Genomic DNA, 20,757 nt, shown 5'->3' on the forward strand with positions numbered 1-20,757 from the left:
ACTGTATGAAAAACTGCTTGTTAGTCCATCAATAATTGAAAGTTGGTATGAAAATTATTTGCAATTAACACATCTATTGTAAAGATCTTGAATTATTCATTTCAGTTAAAAATACCATCTCTTTCAGCTAGCACAACTTCTACAAAACAAGGCTATTTTAGTGGGGTGGGTTTTTTTTTTGTTCTCTTAGAAAATAAATGGTGTGACGTTCAAGTTTAAGGAGAACTTTCTGCAACGTTTAATCTAAACAACAGCATGTGTGGTTATAAAACTGTTTATTTTTAGGCAAGTGCATTACTAAATGTTTCCAGCATTATTACATATTATATTCACAGTACTAAAACATGTGTGAAATAGATGTGACTGAAATGAAACTTCCTCGGACACTTTCTACAGGGTGTAAATAACTGCTAAGTAACATTTGAGGATACTTATGAAATAGTAAACTACGGACATACCTCATCATAAAAGCAGCCGATAGACAATAAAAGAGGAGTGGTAATAAAATACACACATGGCTTAGAATAAGACAAAAAATAAATCACAGCATGCTCTAAATCTTGTGGTTAAAACAGGTACTTGAAAACTTCGCTTTGAAAATGATAACAAAGAATCAATAGCCTTATTTACAAGGGTTTAACAAGCTAGAAAAAAAAAAGTCACATGAATAATCAACAGTTTATGTGCATGCAAATACCCCTTCCCCCTCCAACTTCCCCTGGCAGAAAGTCTAATTGGAAAATCAGTACTATAAGTAAAGTGGTTAGACTTCCCTATTGCCATTAACCAAAAGCTGCATGTTACATTTCACTGGCAACCGCTGGCAAACCTCTAATAGACGGTTAAAAAAAATTAAGAGTTTAGACAAAACAAAATGGATAAACCCCGAGCCCAAACACCTTTAAATACAAGCCACATGATATACACAATGGCCACCACCAAGCTGCAGAATAAAAACCTTCCGGATCTCACTTTTAAAAGTCTTTCAAGTCCTCAGAGGTCTTAAACTTTCCAAATGATACCAAAATTGGTCCGGGGCGGCGAAGGGGAGGGAAAGCCCCCGACTTGTTTCAGCGTATCATACAATGAAAGTGATCATGCCTTGTTTTGTAATTCCACTCGCCAGTCCTTTTTTAACTGATATCTATGTGAAACGAGCTGAGGTTCACGGTCCAGTTAGGAGCGGATAATACATTCATTGTCCTGGCAGCAAACTTTTCCTCTCACTGGAAGAATTCACGCTTGCCACAAGAATAATAATTACAGAAAACTAAAAATGCGCTGCTAACGAATTAATCCCTAACGGACAACACGCTAACGAGGGCAGTAATGATTTGAGGACTCTCTTCCTCACAACAGGACTTGCATCTTCTGCCACAATGGGCTATTGTGCATCCTCCTAACTCACTATACCTCTTATAGATTCAAGATGTCAAAGGTTGTCTGGCCCGGCTGACCATGACATGCTAGTTAACTCGTTCTACGGAGCACGTTGGGACTTTTAGGGAAACTTTAATTGCGCCCAAAAGCAGCTAGAGCCAGACTCTGCGGGATCTGTAACACATGGCTCCAGGTCAGCACAGCCCGGTAACCTGTTCTAACGTAAACAGGCGGAGGGAAAAAGTTAGCTCAGGGTCTCCGAGGAAAGGCAGCACCTCGCAAAACACGCTCCTCTCACACGTGATGATTTTACACCACGACACTCCCGCACCGGTCCAGGCTTTGACAGGAAAGCAACTTGCTTTGTAACGGACTGAACTTTCCACCTCCCCTCTTTACAAAATACCGCATGGGAAAAAACGCACACGCACACGAATGCTTGAAAGCAGCAGATAAAGTAAAACAAACTGAGCGTTAAGCAGCCGACTGAGACAAGTTTCTCTGCACAAGGCGTTGCAAAACTACTTCTTTGCATAGGTTTTTTTTTTTTTTTCCCTCTTTTCCCCCTTAAGGAGAATTGAAAAAGCTTCCCTCTGGAAACTGTAGTGCACATTAACGGTCTCCTGTTACACAGGGGAAAGCACACAAGTGGGACAAGTGTGAGGCTGCTCTACTGAAGAGTGTGAAAAAAATCAAATGTTAATTTGATAAATGTGAGGTCTGGGACATTTTGTCAAAGAGGGAGGGAAAGTAGAAAAGGGAAGAAAAAAAAAGAAAAAAAAAAAAGGCAGCCCTGCTGCCAACTCACCATCCACCAAGTTCTGGCCGAGATGTCGTAGCAGAGCTGCCATTTGATGGAGCCGTCGGAGGTTTTCCCTGCCATTATGCTGTCAGCAAGCTTCATCTGATGCTAACTCACGGGAGATAAGACACCTAATTGAGAAAACATTTGCACTGGCATGTTGGGCAACATGTAGCCCGGTCCATACCATATGGAATCATGGGTAAAAAAAAAAATCTCCTTGACAATGAACCAATCTCTCACAGACCCAGTGGCAAGGTGAAGTGGAGATGAAAAGTCATCTGCTCCTAAGCACTGTCTTCTCCTCTCTCTCTCTCTCTCTCTCTCTGTCTCTCCCCCTCTCCCTCTCTCACACTCCTCTTTCCTTTTTTTTTTTTTTCTTCTAAATAAGAACCCACTGCTGAACATCAAAGAGAGGCAGTCAAAATTAGGGGCTTCATCACTCAGATGATTTTGGTCTGCAAGGTTTTTCTTTCTTTTCCTTTCCTCTCTTTTTTTGCCTTTTTAAGAAGAATAAAGAGATTTAATAGGACAAAGGCAGGTAGTGGACTGCGGAGGGAGATCGCCACAGGCTATTAGCCTAAAATTTCTGCTTGACAGATGGAACTGCTTAGAGACTATCATGCAATGTTTTGGGTGGGTTTTTTTTGTTTTTTTTTAAAAAGACTTTCAGTCTGATTCAGTATCTGTTTATCGCAGCTACTTTTCTCATGTACGTGACCGAGAGGGGGAGAAAAAAGACTGAGCAAAAATAAGAACGCTTTTTGCTTTCTTTCTCTCATAATTGTACATCTGATCATTTAAGCAGTAAAAGGCAAAGCAAAAAGTATAAACTGCTCAAGTTTATTCTTGATTCAGTGACAGCAGCTTTCTGAAGGAATCAAACGCTCTTTCATATTTTTTTCTGAGACCTTAAAGTTTTGGCTTTTTGTTCCTTCTTGATTTTAGATACCAGATCTTATTGTTCAAATGAATGACTTCTCATAGGAAGGTTCAAATGGCTGAAATGCTCCCGAAGAACAGGACAATTCCCTCCTTATATTCTTAAGACAGTTTTGCTACCATATTTTTTAAAGCTGGTTTTTAAAGTTGCACTTCCTACCACCATCAGGTGATACCCAGCAAAGCCTCACAGGGGGTTGCTTTTCCCTCCTGCAAAACTTCCCTGCAACAACCAGAATTTAGGTGTGGAATTGACACAACTCCAAAGCAGTTTGAAAAAGTTATAGAATCCTGCTATTGTCCACTATTAAAATCCTTTCCCGGAAAATACAGTAAAATATAATCAGACATTTTCCCATCTCCATTTCCCACTTCTAGTGCGCTATAAATGCAACAGAAGTATTACTTTTACAACATCTGACTATCAAACAGGCAGGGAATGCTTCCCATTTAAATCACCCTGCTGTATCACACAAGCAACGGTTGCTTCCCTGTGGCCACCACCACGTCAGGACAGGGCACTTGGATCTATACAGTGGTGCCTTCCCTCAAGTGCTTGCAAAAATGAACTTTTGAAGCTGCAAAGGGACTCTCAGGAATACACCTTAGGTCCATCGAGCTTTGGCTGATACAACTCAAAACAGCCACACTCTGCAAATCTTTTCATGATTCGGACACAAGAGGAAAACATATTAAAATATCCACTCAATTTTAAACAATATCCACTTCTGTTTGTATCAAAGAGGGGAGCTCGTGGGCGCACAATCCTCCGTTTGACTGTTTTGTGTACTAACTATTCTTTAACTATTTGGGCTATGGTAAAATGATCATACTGCGCTGCACAGATTACAGAACTGCCATTCAGTACAGGACAGAACTAACTTTCACCGAGCTCCACTAATACCTTCAGATTGCTGTGATGCGAGAGATAACAAGCAAATGATTCAGAGTAAACACAAACTGCTGATGTAACATGCAGGGGTTTGTCCTTTTTTTCGCCCCAGCCTTAAACTGGACTGCATAAAAAATACATTAGTGCATGAGCTAGGCGACTTCTTAGCATCCCGGTTTGTTTTTTTTCGCTCCAGATAGCAGGTACAATCCTACTGCCATTTACAGGAAAGGGTCTGGCTAGCATGGGAAGTGTTAAGTTTTAGTCTGAGTCCAGGGAAAAAAAACAAATCATGGACACAGTGCCAGGAACTGTCCTTGTTCTGGCTGGCCAAAGCGTTTATCGTCTTCTGTTACTGCAGGTTTGTTAACACTACCTGTCCTTTCTGTGCCTTGCTGCTTATTGAAATATCCCTCCCTCCAAATAATCACACTAAATATAAAGTAAAATACTTAAGTAACAATCAGCCTTTGAATTGGTGTCAGATTCAATTTTCTGCTGCTCTCTCGGCTCCTACCTCTCAACCCAAACAACTCACCCACCCCGCTTATTATTTATTTAGTATTTCATACCCATTGTGCTGCACGCCATTCCAGTCAAGTTCTGATAAATCTCTCTTAGGTCTGTATAGTTTTTCATCACCTAATGTACTTATACATCTACTGACAAACTCCCATGATTGCTGTATTAACCACTGCTTTCAGACTGCTTAGATCATCCTCTACCAATATAAGACTTCCCAATATTAATTATAAACACACTGAATAAATATACTGTTAGAAGAGCATACACTTTCCAGCTTATGAATGACAGAAGCATGAAACCATTTCCTTCCTGAGAGTATAGTAGTTCTGTGCAAAGAAATGAGGAGTGCTGTTAGTTAACAGCATTTTAAATTCACAACAATTAGGTGCAGTTAACTTTGCCATTGTTCTTTCTGATGCTGGGGCTGGTGGGTTCTTACCCGTAGAGCAATTATTCCTTTCATAAACGGCTGTTGTTAATAGCATTAAAACAAGATTAAATACAACATGTTAAATATTGCAATTATTGTGGAAAATAAAATTATTTGGTGAGCATAATGGGGAGCAAATCAAGCATTTAACATGATCCAGGAAATGCTACTCCAAACAATTGCATTTGTTTTATGCAATTTTTCCCCTTTGATTGCTGACAGATGCCGTTTTGGAAACAAACATCTAAGTAGTTTTCCTTCAATCAGGAAAAAAACCACACACCAGAAAATGGCTACATGTTTTGAATTTAACTCTTGTCAATCAGCATTCTGCACAACACTCCCTGTGAATAGTACTGGGACAAAACGATGCCTTCCAAAGACTAATAAGCCACAAAGATGTTTGCTTCTAAATCAGATCTGTTCCTAAGAAAGAAAACCAGCATAGACATATGTACAGACACAGCTGCAGAATAAAAATGTTTGTAATATGAGTGATATTTCAAGTTGGAAGTAAGTTAGGTGTATGTGTTTGTGGGCTACAGGAGAGGAGATTTGTTTTCCAACAGCTTTAGGCCTCAAGCAATGGGTCCAAGTACTTGCCAGTTGCTTTCTGACTTCCTGCTGGAGAAGTGGCCAAGTACCCACAAATAGTTTGCTTAATTGTTGAGAAGAGTTACTTGCTGCAGCAGAAACAGCGTGAACATCTCCCTCTCCGTCTTCCCTCGGCAGCATATTCAGATGAGGATATTGTTGCTATCAAGTGTACAAACCCAGGAACGAATGCTAAAAAAAGGCTAATAAAGTATATTAATTCAGATGACTGTATCAAGCTGGCATTTTACAGTCTACTGGAAACTGAATGCATGAGAGCATTTAGAAATGTTGGCATAGCGGGTGGTTTCTCCAAATGTTGGCTTCTACTGTTCATGTTGGTAAAAGAAACATAGCAGAACTGCAGGCAGCTCTCACTGCTAGATGTGTTTTTAGGATCTTAGTACTCTTTACTAGATCATCTATTAATTGCATGGTACTCATTACTCATTAACTCTTTATTCTTTCCACTTCCCCTATTTCTTCAGTTCCAATTGTTCAGAAGCTTTTCAGCAGATTGCAACAGTGTGATTTTAGATCTGTTCCTAATCTGGGAGGCGTTTTCCTTGGGAAGCCTGAACTTAGATGAGTTACGAAGAGGATTTCCTTATCTTGAACAGCGACAATTACTTCAAGAGCCACATGAGAGCAGGCAGTTGATTTTTGGACAGCCTCTGAACTTATGCAAAGTTGCTGACAACGAGTGTGTTCTAGCTTTTGGAAATCCTATAATCCTGGCTTCAATCAAGAGGATCTGCTGTTGCTGAAGGCGTAAACAAGGAGAGAAGTAGCATGTGACCACTGCTCCTGCACCTTGAAAGGACTCTTGAGCCAAAACGAGTGCAACAGCAAAGCTTCTGCTAGATACTCAAAATGACACACACATTTTGGATAATCATGGTGAAGGTCCTGCAGGAAAGTTGTCTTTGGACTCTGCATTTTCCCCTGTAGCTGTGTTGTGTATATTTCTCCCCACTCCCCTCTCACTCCTCTGATTTTCTTCTTGCCATCTGTATTCCCCTTTTGCCTCATCTGAAACAAGCATCAAGATCTTGTTTCTGACAGAACGGTCTGTCAATATGGAAACACACTGACATCACAGACAGTGCTGTGACTTCATGTCTGAAGGAAACAGGAGGAACAGATGAAAGGAGCGAAAGGAATGGAATGACACATGCAAACACTTAAAAAAAAAAAAAGCAAAAAATTCTTCTTTATCAATCCAAAATGTAAAGGAACATGAAACAGATTTATTTTTAAGCCTAAATATAACCAACTATTTTCTAATCTGTGGCCATAACTCAGCACATTTCAACATGCTCTTCACCCAAGAGAGGTAACTCTCCCTTAGGAGTGTGCGACAGCCAACATGACCGTCTTGAGAAAGACTAAATGGCGACTAATATCAAGCATAGTGCTCATGTCTGGGAGAACCTTTTAGAGGGAAATAAGGACTCCTGCCCCCGGACTAATCTAAACCATCTATGTAAATGCAAATTTATAGAATTAAAAATGAAAGTATTTATAAAAACTGCAAACTCGGTTTTGGTGCACCTGGATCAAAGATATTACCTCACTGAAGTGGGAGGTATAAGATGTACCCGGAAAATACTCTTATGACACAGAAGTGGAATATCACTTGACTTTTATTTTTTCTACCTAGAATGAAATATTAACAAAAGCGTCCAATTACTATTTGTATTACTAGCTTTTTTTTTCTTTTGTATACGAATTTGGGAAGAGTTAGAAGCCCTGCATTTCCTTATTATTTATGTATTTAGCTCTAACATTAGAGGGCACCCAGAAGGTATTGCTTTCCTGCCACCTCCAGAGCCACTGCTATAAGGAGATTCATAACTACTAAGAGAGGAGCTCAAGAAAACTAAAAGGTTAATATATTCTAACTAGATGTTGGGTATAGAATGTCAGATCTGTCAAATTTCATTACAGTTTGCTGCTCAATGAAAAAGATTTGATTTCTTTTGCCACTGTCCTACTATGTTCAAGTCACACAGTGCCAGCAGCAACCAGCCAACGACCACAGGCTGGCACTGAGCGGGCCCGAGTGGGAAGCCAGCCGCAAGGACCATCTGTTTCCGATTTCTAGCGAAGCCAAGATGTGCAGTGAAGTGCATTCCATTCACCCAGCCAGCCTTCTCCCTGCTCAAGTTATTAGTGTTACAAGTGAAATTATCTTTTCCAAACAGCAGGGGAGCTATAATCCTTATGGAACAAGACTTGAGAAAAGGAAAAAAAAAAGAGGAGGAAAGAAAAAAAAGGATAGAAAAAAAAACGCCCTCCCTTCCCCCCCACCAAAACCCCCTTCCCCCAAACATCTTTTGTTAAAGTTGTCGATGACACTGTTTGTAAATTTAATTGCCATGTTCACGGGTTTTATAATTTTAAAGGATGTTTGATTAAGAACTATATCCTCTAAGGGAAGAATGTGCACGTCAGTTCATGGGATCTAATGCAATAAACCATTCAAATATATTTAGAGTGTTATTTATGAATAAAGTTAAAAATGACAAGATGAATGCTCATTTAAGCGTCTCTAACATTTAGTGCCTTGAAAAACATCATAGGTTTTAAAGTATAATTTAAAGTGAGAATGCATAAACAGTGCTAATTACATGCTACTTACATTGTTTCAATATGTAATGCATATGTTTAACCTCTCCCAGAAAGGATTGGTCTTGGCACAGCAATTGTGGGGATTTAAGGATATGCTAAACTGATAACTGCAGAATGAGCTCTGACATAGGATATTGGTCTCCTCCTGTTACCTAAATGCCAGGTGAAACCAAAGGATTTATAGAAGGGGGGGGAAGGGGGGGGGGGGGAAGGGGGGGAGACTACACAATGAGGCGAAACTGAGAAGTTTATTTTCAAAGGGGGAAACATTTATCCTTTGACACCATTCCATTCCAGTGACTTTATTTCTAATATACCATGAGATTAATGATGTGGCTACTGTCACTGTGCCTGATGAGCACTGGCAGAGCTGTGGAACAGTTGCTCCCTCTGCTATTATTGGATATATTTGTACATTGGCATATATAAGGTGAACTTGTGCCGTTTGCCAGCTGATTGGAAAAGATCTCATTCAGGAGGACAGAATTCTTGTTTTCCTGTTGAACTCTCAATAATATGCAGTTGGGTTAAGACTGGCTGATTTAAAAACTTGTTTAAATTAACAATGTTTGACAGTTTTCATGTCATATAATAATCTCAATATGACTCTTATGCAAATCAATTGCTGATAATTAAGGAAGGAAATTATCATGAAACGGATTCCTGACTTACCAGAGGAGAGTCAATATTTAAGCCTTTCTCAAGGAGGGCACAACTGCTGAATGTAGCCATAAGCATTCACCATCTTATCCCCAAATAATTTATTCTTTCAAAAGTAATTCTGTCATAAAAGGAAATACAGAATAGCTTGTTCTTAGTCCCTTTCAATCTGTTTTCATAGGTCTGAAACCATTGTTTTGGGTGGCTGATACCACACATAAAGAATAACTTTGAGGCACCTGAAACTGAATTACTTGATGAGCCTCTTCTTTGGGTTTTGTCTTTTCTGAGTATCTTCAGGGGTGCAACTGGACACTGGTTGGTTTTGCTTCAGGAGACCGAGATATGGCTAAGCTAGTATTAACACAAATCATAGCATCATAGCTTTTCTGTCTGTGTATTCAGAAACATCTGCCACAGCTGCATCATTCCCCATCTTTAAGATGTCCTGTTTTGCCATAAGTACAATATATTTCAGGCTTCCTGATGCTGTAAGAAACAATCCTTTGGATCTCTCTATTCAAGCTTGTTCCCAATGTAGGTAAAGTAGGAAGAAGGGTGCAAAAGGACCCAAAGACCACAAGTAGGAACTGTGGGATTGCTCCAATTTCTTTCTACGATTGAGATCTAAAGGATTTGGGAGGAGAGAGAAGCCAGCAAGTAAAAATGGTGAAGCTCTACACACTTCCATCATTAGGCTTGGTCAGAATCGGAGACTGAGAACTGGTGCTTGCTGTATACGTGACTAGGGTACACTATACATTTGTAAAGGCACAGGCAAGTCTCATATCCACTTCCTTTGAGTTTGTAGGTAACATCGTGGAACTGAGGACTATGTTTGGGTTCCAAGACTGCAGTGTCACACACCATCGGAAACTGATATCTGAATCTGTGCTTTCCATTTTTACTTTTTCTAGTTTCTGGTAAGGATTTGCAAGTGACTCATGGTGGAAAGAAAGATTTTACTATTAATCAGAAGGGATAAACAAGTCCTCAACGTCTCCCTGGAAATCACTGTCTTGCAGTATCTGGGAGTTCAACAGTGCTGGTGGACTTTCAGGCAGCAGTGCTAAATCAGTGCCTTTTATCATCTATAGCTACATAAAAGACAACCACTTCTTCTTCCTAATGAGAGACTTCTGTAATGCTCTCTGCTTAGGGCTATTCTTGACGAATAAGGAATCCAAGACAGATGTGGCAGTGACCATCGTACTAATCTCAAAGACCAAATCCCTCAAAGCAAAGGAAATATGAACAATTAAAACAATAAATACACTGAATCACAGGAATTTCCAGGGCCCTCAGTACTAACACCAGTTCCACACATTAATTTGTAATTCTTGAGCCATGAATAAGTAAATCCTCTTTTGTTTAGAGAACAAGATTAAAATGTTACTAATATTAAAACCACTCTTGTTTGCTGGCTCATGTCTCTATTTAAATACCTGCCTATTTCTTTGCTTCACCTCTTGAGCATCAAACTTGTCCTCTTGATAATACCAGCTGAATGGCAGCCAGCAGGCTGAAAACTGTAGGTAAATACCTAAAGAAGTGCTTTGGGAAGGGCTGAGCTGCATGTAAGCAAATTTTGTTCTCAAGACAGTATAATCCTTTGAAGTGGCTCTGGATTACTGAGCACAGCAAGACACCACTTTGGTGACAACAAAACATTTACATTCTTGTGTAATCTATACACTGGACCTCACTTTGTAGAGGAGAAATCTCTGAATGTAGTTTATTCAAAATACACCACTAGAAACACCCTTTTTTCAGTTAACAGGCCATACAGGCACAGAAACTTTGGAGGTGAACTGTGTTGCACTTCTGCCTCCTTGCATGGTTCCTGTTCTTTTTCAAGACAGGTTTTGAAGGTCTGCAGCAGTTTTAGTTGAGCAAAAAAACCCAACACACCAAGAAGGGGACCAAGTTTCAACTAATCAAGTTGAAAAATTTTCATGGTTTTAAATGTGATGAAAGTCTGTTTTTAAGACTTTTGAAAATCAAGTTAATACAAAACACAGTGTACTGCTAGCAAAGAGGAGGTTATAAAGAACTTCTAACTTTTAAAGTGTTCTTGTACTCACTGGACTTTTCTGTTAAAATTAGACAATGTACCTATTAAACACTTAATTCTTTATTGCCTCAATTCTGAAGGTCTGACTTCCTCCTTGTGCTAAGGGACTTCCTTTTTCAAAGAATAACTCTGACTGACAGATGTGAAAGCACTGGTCAGCATTCTAGGACACAGATTAAAAGTTCTGAATGCTGTGATTACAGAGTGCACCTTGATGCATTGCGGTCTTTTCCTGCTGCAGGTATCCACCATTAAAGATGAGGACACTTTCTGTCTATGATTGCTCCTCTGGAGGGAGGCCAGGCTGGGGGATGTTTCTAGAAGTTGCTAACAAGTAACTTGCACCCTATATTCAGCCTAACCAGGAGCCCCTTCTGGCCAGCACTGATAACTTCTCAGAAGGTGACTGGTCATTTTGAATACCTGCAGGTAAAACAGAGGTGGTGGTCCTTCTGCTGTCACAGCACCTGTCCCTGACAGGTTATCTTGCAGCTCTATGCTGGCAGGAATTTCTATCAACCCAGAAATCAGTCCAGATGCTGTGCTTTTATCTTCATAGACATCAAATAAGGAGTAACTGTGAACTTGTCTCTATGCTCAGGGATCAGATGTGCTCAGTGTTGAAAAGCTCAGGAATGCTTTTACAATGTACTTTGAAGCCTACTTGGTAGGAACAGCTGGAACGTACGTCTGTGTTACAAGCAAGCTGCTCTGATACTGTGAGCAAAAACACAAGCTGAGTCACAGTAGATGACAATGCTGCTGACAAAATGTTTTAAACTGCAAACTAAAACAACAATGGGAGTATTTATGGAGTGCAACTCTTATTTTAATGTCCATAAATGTACTGGATAAATTCCCCTTCATTAGCTGGAAACCTCAGAAGGAAACAGAAATATTCTGGTAAACCACAAGCTTGTTCTTAGCAAATACATGGCTACATTTCTACTGCAGAGGCATATCCAGACCGCTTCTTCACTGGGACAATAAATCTCTGAGAGTGAAAAACAGAGTCTATAAAAGCAAGACCTACAAAGTAAGGGGGTGTGACACATGGCCTTCAAGGCCCCAGAGGATGACACTGGAAAGTATTGAGAGTAGCTTTTTCTTTTTATGAATGAAAAAGGTGTTCCCTGAGATCAACCATTCAACTCAAATGGTTGGAATGAGTCTCCTTCACTATGGGGGGGTGTGTGTGTGTGTGTGTTCTCTTATCTACTGGGCTGCCAACATACCAAAAAAAAAAAGTTGGGTTGACCACCATATACAGAAAAAAATAAAAAGCACGCAAACAGTGTTACATTTCCCTGATTTCTGAGATGCAGAAGGATCAAGCCTTTCTTTGTAAGATCTGGCTCCATAGATATTATGGATCAGTCCACATAATACATAGAATATTCCCAGTCTTTCCCCATCCAACCTCCTGACACCTAACTACTGCTAGAGGCTTCATGGAGAGAAAGAGAGGACCCAGAGCTGCCACTGGAACTCTCCTGCTGAGGGAGAAACTCCATCAGATCAACTGTGTTCAGCTTCCTATTCCTTGACTGATTTTCAGAAGGAGGATAGAACAAGGCACATCTTGCCAAAAAATACTCATGTCTCCTCATGTCTCTAGAGGAAATAGTACCATCTCGGGATGGAAAATCTGGACATCATGGTCACAGATTTCTTGTTTTTTCTGCTCCTTAGGAGTAATCATAGAGACATAGAATGGTTTGGGTTGGAAAGGACCTTAAGATTATCCAGTTCCAGCCCCCTGTCATGTGCAGGGACTCCTCACACTCGACCATGTCGCCCAAGACTCTGCCTAACCTGGTTTTGAACTTCTTCGGGCAGCCTGTTCCAGTGCCTCATCATTCTCACAGTAAAGAACTTCTTATATCTAACCTGAACTTCCCCTGTTTAAGCTTGAACCCATTACTCCTTGTCCTGTTGCTACAGTCCCTGATGAAGAGTCCCTACTTTTCCTTTCTACATCTGTGCTCCTGTATCTTATCCTGCATCTAATGGCTTGCAAACCATTTCCAGAATTTGAAACGTGTCACGCTTATCTGTGTAGAATTTTGTTTATTTGTAACATGATTCTAATGACAGTTTGAATTTGCTTCAGAGGTTTTTTTCTTGTTGCAAAGACAAGACACACAAACATTTATGTCTGGGTCTGAGGACATTAAACCCATTCAATTTATTTCAGATGCCGAGTCCTCAGGAAGGGGACCAATGACTAATAAATCAGATGTTTCTTCCTTCAGTGTAAGTCACCTACTGGGATCAATAAGCAGCAAAAGAAAGAAGTTCCTCTGTTTGCATGAGATAATACAGATAAATAACTACATGAAGTAGGTAAGAGCATATTTCAAGCCCTACACTTCGCATACAAGCTGAGCTTATCAAGAATAGCTTGTTATAGTTGAGCAAGACTAGAAAACTGTTTGCTAAGAAGGGAATACAGAGATAAGAATATGGCTTACACCAGATGGTAAAATGAAGAATCTGAGTCCTTCCTCATCAGCGCTCTGCTGAGCCTCTATGTCAAGACCTACATGGCAATATTCCCATTTCAGAGATCCCAGACTTAGAATCATAGAATTGCTCAGTTTGGAAAAGACTTTTAAGGTTGAGTCCAACCATTAACCCACCTCTGCCAAGTCCACCACTAAACCATGTCCCCAAATGCCACATCTACATCTCTTAAGTCCCTCCAGGGATGGTGACTCAGCCACTTCCCTGGGCAGGCTGTTCCAGTGCCACCCTTTCAGTGAAGAAATTGTTCTTAATCACCAATCTAAACCTCCTCTGGTTCAAACTTGGGGCAGCTTTCTCTTGTCCTATCTCTTGTTACTCAAGAGAAAGGACCACCTGGCTACAACCTCCTTTCAGATAGTTGTAATCTACTTCAGCTTCCTGCAACCTAACTAAACTATGAACCTGATGCTCAGCTATGGAGGGACTAGAACAGATTTCTGGGGTTGATGCTGGAGCTTTGATAACCCTGGCTTACATGGGACACACTTTCCCCCCTGCATAACCTTCCCTTTCCCCCAACTTGAGCCAGGTCATGGCAATGCAAAACCTGTCACACCACCAGTTTATTTTCCACTGGATAAAAATTATTCTCACACGCTCTATAGACAGCAGATTCTAAAGAAGGCCTGAACAGAACACAAAGAGCTACGAGTATACTCACACGTGCATGTTTACACAAAATGTTGTTCCAATATATTTGGAAAATAAAATGAGATAAACCTGTCAGTTAACTGTGGACAAGTTAATTGAGATAATTTCCCTCCCCTCCTTTCTTCCCACCAACATCACCTACACTGTTGACTAAAATCTGCTTTGTCACTCAGTTTTGCACATTGTTTGCCTACACATTGGTTAGACAGTCTTGCTTCTGGGTACTTACCAGGCCCAGAGTTTTTACCATCATAATATGAAGATTGGATGCAAATAATTGGCACAACATTATGTTAAGATGAAGCATAAAGCAATAAGACGCCTACAAATTACAGATACTTTCCAGTAACAAGGCAAATCCTGCCTCTTGAAAGTGAAACAGTCATGACAGGAAGCAGAGAGAGAATTGTTTATCAAAGGATGGGGAAAAAACTTCACCAAACTAGTGCAAGTCCACAGGTTTCTCTTACGTAGCTAAAATAACAATTATGTTTTTGTAACTAAAGAGAAGCTTCTTGTAAGTACTGCAGTAAACCCACTGGTAAGGCCACCCTGTCACAAAATGATTACTGATACTTGGCACACATTGTGTTTATTTGCTTTCACACAAGCATGCAGGCACACATTCATGGTTTTTATTCAGAAGTTTACATAAACCTCATATTGAGTCGGGTTTCCAAACCCACAGTACCTGAATATGTTCCAAATGAGGCAGAATGAGTTCTTTTGCCCTTCATTCTGTCTTTGGAGAACAGTAAAGCAGCACCTTTATGCACATACACACACTCGGTCAAGAATGGGTATTATTTTACCTAGAGGACCTCATTTTGTCTTGAAAAAAAAACCCCAAACCACAGAATCAAGATTCCTTCTTGTAATTGCTTCACCTGAGAATATAATGATCACCTCCCCAAAGAGAAACAGCATTAGCTAGAGTCTGTTTGTGTTTGTGCTGGAAGAACAGGGCTCCAGTGGGTAATCCAAAAAGAATATTACAGAGTGGACTGACCCAGACAGCAGTTATGAAAAATGCCATGCCACAAATATGAACCAAGAAGACATGACTGAACCAATGTAAAATTAGAGAAAATGGGAGAGTGTTATGTATCAAACAATGCAACACACAGCTCTATGGGACCTCAGTGGGTCTGGACTCCTGTATTCTCCACTTGTACCTCTGACAGTATCTCCCTGACAGCATTAGCAGTTTTTCACCCTCTCTAAGGATTTTGCATGTCTCATCCTCCCACATCCGTACATTCCCTTGTCCTACCCTTTCTGCACTTCACTATTTCTCAGACCAGCAGTCATCAGTTTCACAAATCTGGATCATTTTGCTCAGCAGTCTTAGCTGCTCTCAGCAGTAACACAGACTAATCCCACAGATATTCCCATTTCTCCACATATCCAAGCTTCTGCTCAAACCTCCCTTGCTCCATAGCTCTGTCAACTTTCCATTCTCAATGCATTTGTTGTTTCTTTTTCCTCCTACATTATTCTGTCATTGTGTCGCTCCCAGGCCCACCCAAAGGGGCATAATGGAAATACTTAAGAGCCACTGCTGCTAAATCCAGGTATGCAACTTGGTGAAAAGGAAACTCTGAGTGGATATAAAAAGAGAGCCTTGGGAACACAATAATTAACCCCAGACTTGAGACTGCAGTTTCATCCTGCACCCTGCATATCAGAGAATTTACACCCTCTGCTTTGAAACCCACCTCTGTGGCAACCAAAGTCAGCAAACTTCATCCCACTTAGATAGGACAATATAATACAAAGATACATAGAGACAAATACAGCTGAATGTGTTCACCTCTCTGCTTTTTGTCATCTAACAACACAGATTATTTGGGGTAGGGATCTTGCCGACTCTATTTATACTGTGCCCAACAAAGAGGCCATGAATGTGAATCTGTTTTCTGGACAATTTCATGCTATAAAATGAATTTTATGCAAAATAAATACCTACAGTAAAGATACCAGTAAAAATCTGTCCTGCTCTAAGATTTAATAACAAATGTACTATTTAGTGCATAATAGGCAATTCATTTTACTATGCATTTACTCTATTTAAAACATAAAGCACTTAAGGATATTTGCAGTATGCAAGACTATTATAAAATCAATTTCTATTCTGGTTTATAGCCCAACCACTTAAAGTCTTAATTTGCTACAATTCACTTTGTTATATTCTGACTTACTAAAGTGGGACCTGCTACCTCCTGAACTCTGCTCATATGCTTCTTAAAGCTAAACTAATCATTATCTACGATATCCACTGCATCCAGCTGCATATTGCCTATATTTATGCATTTAAAGCATCAGTTCAGGTTCTTTGCACTTGCTTGAGAACCTGCTGCCCCTTTTTCTGGGGTTTGAAGGAAGGAGACTTTAGTTTCACTGGATGATATCCCATTACACTTTACAAATAAACAAACAGCAGAGTAACTGGCAGGAAGTCATGTCCCTTTGGTGAGCAGGGCTCCATCTCAGCAGAGGGCAAATGAAGCAGCATCATTTTCACTCCAGCACAAAGTAGCTATTCTTGACTACTTGACCAAAGGAAGCAAAAGCAGAGGGACGACTAGCAAAGCACATCTGCAGGGCTGTATTTCACAGGAAGCAATGCAGCTTCTCTGCAGATAAGTTTCACGGAAGAACAAAGACTGATTTTGTTCGATGCTTCGAGAAGGCTGCATTGAACCTGGACCTCTCTTTTCATTCCCTGAAAACAAGGCTTAGAGTGAAACCTAATTTCTCCCTCACCCTTGGTCAAATTAGCCACATGATTTTCAAATTAGTCCTATACTCACCATATGAAGAGAGCTTAAAAGACACCCCTTAATCTCCAGCTACATTTACACGTTTTATTTACTGATTTTGCAACTGTGCGCAAGTTAATGGATCCAAGATACACGTCAGAGCAGCAATAACTAAATCAGTTACACAAAACTTAACCTCCACCACTGAGCTGCTTTAAAGCTTAAGAAAAGAAATATTTACTACCAAGAATAGGGTAAAAATATATTAGCAGGCAGTACTATCACTGACTGCAAATACACTTTGAGCTCACATATTTTGTGCATATCATAACTTCAGAGGCATCCTACCCACTACAATTGGTTTTGCATGAGATAATGAGGTGTGTATTTGAATGATACAAGCAGCATTAGATATAGTGGGAGCCAAGAACATGATCATATTAAAAGCAAATAGCAGAGCAGATTACCTCTTGCCCTCTCTTTTAGCTTGAGCAGCATATTCCAATAAGTGCAGAAGAGACACTGTCAAGTACTTCTTTACAGTTTAATTTTCTTTTCTTAATCTCTATCACTTGCAATGCCCTTGCTCTCTTTAAAAGCTGCAGAAGAAAATGTCTTTCTTTGTCAATTTTGTACTTTCTTTCTCAACAAAGACTGGGGATTTCAAAAACTCCAGTAAACTCAAAACTTCAGCCTCTCTCTGAAAGAATTAAACATTAAAGATAAGAAGTTTATCTCAAAATCTAAAGGAAGCAATAAGTTCAAAAGGAAATCAGTCTTACTCCTAATTATTTCTCATTTCCACTGTGTCCAGCTCTGTAAAAATAGTGGAGCATTTGATAGCAAAATATAGCCAAGAGTTAAGTGTAGCCTTGGAGATACTAGTTCTATAAGGACAGGAGGGTCTTAAAAGACATTTTGGGAGCAGAAGTTGTGAAACGTAAGGAGAACAAGGTAACAGTAGTCTGAGGACGTCCATGCATCAGAGCATTATTGCTACAACAGGTCAGTGGTTCGTGTTCTAAGAATTCTCTTGGTGGCTGCCTGATCCAGAGTTAGACTACGGCTACAAGGCAGACACTGCATGTGCTGGTTCAGGACTCAGGGACTGGGATCCACACAGGTTAGATGTGATCACCTGGGAATGTATGCTAAAGGCTGCATGTTTGTGCCAGTCCAGACCTGGAAGCCATCTCTAGAGAATTATCCAGAGCCCTTGAATTTGTAGGTGCAGCCTCTGATATTTTTTCCTAACCACAGTGGAGAAACTGCCCCTTGGTGGTTATTGATAGAAATTTTCCTTCAGTTTCAGACTGATAAGATTATTTTGGCTTTTGTAACTTAAAATCATATTTCTGTAGACTATTATTTGACCACTTTACCCTTGGTGTTTGCTGTGTACCACATACGGGAATGCTCTTTGTGTTTAGTCAGCATATTGTTTAAACATCTTACGCAGTTTAGTACATTTCTGTATATAACCTATAATTTGCATTAGCTGTGGGACTACATTTGATTTAATCACTGCCTCCCCTCAATGTATTGCAACGCTAAAACAAACAGTAACATGAGCAGCAAAGATCTCATCTCTCCAGTTCCCTCCCTAGCCTTCCAGTCAGTACAAGTGATACAAGAGTTAACTGGATGGCATCACATCTAGTGATTACTCTCTAGTAATACATGGTTCCATCCTTTTGGCACAGTAGGCATTTGGGTCAGCAGGTGCCATGTGGTAGTGAGAAAAAGCTTTACATGCATCTTTTAATTAAAATTCCAAAGGTTGGTCTAGTTTTCAGAAGGTTGAAGGTGAAGATGCCAACACTGGACAAGATGGTTTTGGAAGCAAGGTCAACTGCTTCTTTGCTTATAAAGGCAAGCAATCATCAAAAAAAAGAATTAAGATTGAAAGAGACTAAAGCAGATATAAATCAAGCCAATTGGATTTCAAGGTAAAAAACCGTGGAGGAAGGCTCACAACTACTTCAGTGTATTTTTTCTGTGGTATTTCTTGACAGAGTATCCAAGATGGGACCCATCTGTGGGAAGTTAAGGCAGGGAGAGAACTGGGGTTTAATAGAGCTGGGGGCCTGCACATCTGCTACAGCATCAGCAGATACAGGGATGCATTGTGTGCTGTGGTGCGAGCTGACGCTGCTGAAGGCAGAGGCCAGGCACAGTGACAAGATACATCCTCTGCAGGGACTTCCTTCTTTAATTACTTTGCTTGCAGCCTCCTGCTCCTTTTCCACCTTTCTTTCCTCCTTGGAACAAAGGAAGAAGGGAGGGGAATAACAAGTGGCTGTCAGATGGCTCTGGAGTGAAATTAGATGGAGAATCCCCTCCAAGATGATACTTTTTGATCCCCCCCCCTCTGGTCAAGTGCAGTGCCCTAAACAAAGTCACCACCTCCTGCTTCCTCCTTAGCCCCTCTGAAATTTCCTAGCAACCACACTGCTACAGATGTGAAAACAGTCCAGCAGGAGCCTGAGATCAGGAAGTAAAAGAAATGACTCCTACTAGCTACAGAAGGCACAGCTGTGAGAGGATATGTACCTCTGGACAGGGAGTCCCTGTAAAATGCACTGAGGGTAATGGGCAATGGATCATTTCCTCTTCTCAAATATCCCCCAATCAGTCCAAAAGTTTGCTGGCTGAGAAGATATGCAAAGCAGAATGTGTGTAGTTTATTGTGTCCAGCAATAAACAAAATATTAAGTGCATTTTTAATGCTGTAAAACCTTTTAAAAGACTTTTAGACCTTTCACTGTGGGATGTAATTCAACTTGTTTTGCTATCTGCAGCAGGCCTAGCCTGCAAACACAATTAAGCACTCACAAATTGCAAGATTGGTTGGTTTGGTTCCCACTCTGCACAAAGACTGATAAAAGCTTCCACATTTGTTAGTTATTGCCCTTTAACTGACAGGCTATGGACAACACTATTATGGGAGTTTGAAGTTTGAAGACCACATCCATGTCTTCCCTTGACTTCCCAACACTGAACATTTTACTTGGGGTGTTCTCTATGGTTTTAGTGCCTGCAGACACTCAGGTAATGTAGCAGCTACAGCTTCAAATAAAAGATTTAAAGCTTGTTAAGCATAAAGGATGATTTTCTTTCTTTATGAGGCGGACAGTTATGCTTTCTGCAGCTAATTATACCATCTCTAACTACTGGAAGGATTCATAAGCTCCAACATATGCACAATGATTGGCTACGTTTTGTAGCTCTATTCTTATGGACACAGATACATGTCCTGAAGACCAGAAACACCATATGGTGTAGTAAGCAAGTGCTGGGGCTTCTGCACCATCTTACATACTCCTCTTATTCCTCAAAGTACCCAGTATACTGACTATGCAAAGCTGTTATGCATAGGCAAGAAGTATGTTATTGTGTGTTCTTTGTACCCAATGGGGAGTTTTTTTATTTGGTGATAATGTGTGATCTATAAAAACATGAATGCAGAAGACTGGGTGTAAATCATGTAAGCTCATTCTCTTCAAGATTTCCAGTAGTAGCTTTTTGGCACTATCAATCAGCCAGAGAACACTTCCAGCACAGTTGTTATTGCTGGAACTTTAATTCTTCATGGAAAAAGCCTAGATTACAAGGATGAAAACAGAAATATCCAAGGAAAGGAAAGAATTGAAGGAGACCGTCATTCTTTCACTGGTTTTGCAAATTATTATCTAGCAGCAAGTTAATGCTGAGGGTCCATAGGACATATACATAGAAAAATTATTACTTGCCATTAAACATACGAGCTAAACTGTGCCTTTTAAATCCCAACTCTGAGCAAGGGTCTATGTAAAACATCAAAATCCTTGGAGGATCACCAGAAAGAACATAAGGAAGACACAATACTTCTATGTGCTTTTA

General features: G+C 40.2%; 1 long non-coding RNA gene across 1 annotated transcript in view; it reads right to left on the reverse strand.

Annotated features, from left to right (window-relative positions):
- Nucleotides 1–258: 258 nt before the first annotated feature.
- Nucleotides 259–20,757, reverse strand: part of LOC133268255 (uncharacterized) — a 38,924-nt gene continuing 18,425 nt past the window's right edge. Inside the window, exons 2-3 of the long non-coding RNA XR_009743018.1 lie at nt 2,189–2,313; nt 259–2,053 (exon numbers count right to left, since the gene is read on the reverse strand). This is a non-coding gene — a long non-coding RNA (uncharacterized LOC133268255). The remainder of the gene's footprint in view (nt 2,054–2,188; nt 2,314–20,757) is intronic.

This window comes from Pezoporus flaviventris, unplaced genomic scaffold (genome assembly GCF_033815535.1).
Source record: "Pezoporus flaviventris isolate CSIRO_AGI_PZ_B2104156 unplaced genomic scaffold, CSIRO_AGI_Pfla_v1 ptg000013l, whole genome shotgun sequence".
Classification (NCBI taxonomy): domain Eukaryota; kingdom Metazoa; phylum Chordata; class Aves; order Psittaciformes; family Psittacidae; genus Pezoporus; species Pezoporus flaviventris.